Source organism: Crocodylus porosus, unplaced genomic scaffold (assembly GCF_001723895.1).
Source record: "Crocodylus porosus isolate Cpor-Errol unplaced genomic scaffold, CroPor_comp1, whole genome shotgun sequence".
In the NCBI taxonomy this organism is placed as follows: Eukaryota; Metazoa; Chordata; order Crocodylia; family Crocodylidae; genus Crocodylus; species Crocodylus porosus.
Window position 1 is genome coordinate 62,537,202 of NW_017728950.1, and position 2,699 is coordinate 62,539,900.

The following is a 2,699-nucleotide window of genomic DNA, read 5'->3' on the forward strand; positions in this document are numbered from 1 at the left end:
GGAGGTGGTTCAAGCACCTACATTGAACACCTTCAAGAGTAAATTGGATGCTTATCTTGCTGGGATCCTATGACCCCAGCTGACCTCCTGCCCTTTGGGCAGGGGGCTGGACTCAATGATCTCCCGAGGTCCCTTCTAGCCCTGATGTCTATGAAATCTATGAAATGCAGCAGCCAATCCCAAGTGCACATTCCAAGGTGGCGCAAGAGCACTTCCTCAAGACCGGATGGGCATACCTGTAAACCTTTAAATGGCTTAGTGGCTTTCTGCTTTTTCTGTGACGTGAGAATCAAGAACAAGGTAGACAGTCTGGTTGCAGGTGATTGAGAATAAGTCATCCTGCTGTGTATGTGGGAAAGTCCTCCTGTGTAGTCCTCCTGCATGGGGGGACAAAGTGAGTCATGCACAAGGCAAGGATGAATTATCAAAGGCAGTTCTGCAACATTGCTCATTTGCCAGTTTTAACAAAAAACAGTTATTGCTGATGAATAATGTTTTATGCTTAGAAATTGGCTTTGTTGTCATTAAATTTTCACTAGGGTCATAAGCTGCCTTTTTTTTGCCTATCTTAAAGCCAGCAGCTTTTGAAAGCAGGTCAGACAAACATATATCTGCAATGGTTTAGATATAATTGATAATGCAGGGGCAGGCAATTATTTTGGGCAGAGGGCCACTTACCAAGTTTTGGCAAGCCGTTGAGGGATGCAAGGAGGGGGCATGGGTGGGTGGGTATAGGTTTGTGAGGGTCTGTGGGTGTGTGGATATGTAGAAGAAGGGTGTGAGTGTGGTTTTTGGGGGGTTGGATAAGCATGAGGTGTGTGGGTGTATGTGGGGTGGGGGAGCATGTCTGTGTTGATATGTGAGGTGTGGGTGAGTATAGGGTTTGTGGAGACTATGAATGTATGGGGGGAGGGTAACTGGGGAGGGTTGTGTCGTGTAAAGGGAGAGGGTTTTCCCACAGTGCCCCCCACCCCCCGTGGCAAGCAGAGTCCCTGCCACTGCTCCTGCCAGCCTGAGCTCTGTGTTCCTGCTGCTCCTGGTCCTGGCCAGCATAGTCCTGTACTCCCACTCTCAGCCACATCCCTCTCCATCTGCCACTGCTGCTGTTCTGCCACTTCCTTGTCCCTCCCCCACCACTGAACACTTCGGCATCATGTCCCAGCTGCACGGCCAAGGCTGCAGGATGCAGCAGGAGTTGGATCGGCCTAGCCAGCACCACATGGAGCCAGCTGAAAATTGCAGGGGCCAGGCCAGTTCCTGCTGAGTCCTGCAGCCTGGCCACATGGTGGTGAAGTGGTGGGTGGGGGGTGGAGGAGAGTGGTAGCAGCAGCAGGCAAATGGCTGCGGCAGGTGGGGCGAGTGAGAGTGAGCGGGCTTGTGGAGCACAGTGACAGCTGGGCGGGAGTGCAGGGCTGCACTGGGGCCAGTGTCGGCAGGGCCCAGAGAGGGGCAGTGGGAGTGTGGGTTGTGGGCCAGCAGGGGCTTTTTGGAGCTGGGCTGGGCTGTGCTAGCAGGGAGAGGGGGGAGCCAGCCCAGCCCCAGAGCTGCTGCCAGCCTGGGGCCCATGCTCTGCTTGCCCCGCTCTGGGCCCCTGTTGGCTCTGGCTCCAGTACTGGCACAGGCCTCACACTGCCGCCCAGCTATCACTGCACTCCGTGTGCCCACTTACTGCCCCTTCCCCCCTGCCTGCCACCACTTTCACCACTTCCCTGCCTATGACTACTACTGCTCCCCTCCACCCCTCTCTCCCCCCACCCCCCGCCCGCTCCTCTAGCACCACATGGTTCTCGGTTGCAGTGCTGGGACCGCAGCAGCCAGTCTGACCCTGAGGACCGGGGTGGTCACCCATGGTCCTCCCATGCTTCCACCCCACCCCCTTCTTATCTGGTGGGGGGAGGCCTTAGTATCCCAGGCCAGAAGCCTCTGTTGGGCACGGGCTTCTGGCTGGGCAAGAGGGTTGGGGGTGTGGGGGGAAGGGGTCTGGTGGGCCTTGCTGCCATGGCTGGGTCCTGCCATCCCCCCCCCCCCAGGTCCTACTGTCACTGCCTCCTATCATCTTTGACAGGCAGCCAGGGGCAGATAAATATTAATTTTCAAAAATCTATAGGGGCCTCGTGGGCCAGATAGAATGGTCTGGCGTGCTGGATTTGGCCCATGGGCTGCACTTTGCCGTCCCCTGTGATATGGGACAGAACCAACGATTAAATTACTTCTTAGAATCCCTTTTCTATTATTCTGTGTTAGTCATAGTGCCCTACTTAAAAGTTCCCCTCATTTTACAATGTAGCAGAGAACACATTTTTCTGTTGCTTTGTTTCTAAATTAATTTAAGTCTGTGGCTATCTATGGTGATCCATTAATTTGGTGCTGGCAATGCCCCAGACTAATGCAAGGATGTGCCTTGTGGAGAAGTAAATTAATCTTTCACTGTTAGGTACTAATGACTGAATGTGAGCACTAATGGCACTTTTACCACATTTACACATAGCTGTGTAGACGTGTGTGGATGTTTCATAGAATCATAGAATCATAGAAGTAGGGTCGGAAGGGACCTTGTAGATCTTCAAGTCCGACCCCCTGCCTGGGCGGGAAAAAAAAAAACCAAAAACCAAAAACTGGACTCAAATGAGTCCAGCCAGGTAGGCATCAAGCCTCTTCTTAAAGACCCCCAGGGTAGGAGCCAGCACCACTTCTTTTGG

General features: G+C 53.4%; 1 protein-coding gene across 2 annotated transcripts in view; it reads left to right on the forward strand.

Annotated features, from left to right (window-relative positions):
• The window catches only part of FAM189A2 (family with sequence similarity 189 member A2), a 49,069-nt gene that overhangs the window by 31,721 nt on the left and 14,649 nt on the right, over positions 1-2,699 (forward strand). The gene's annotated exons all lie outside the window — the stretch shown is intronic.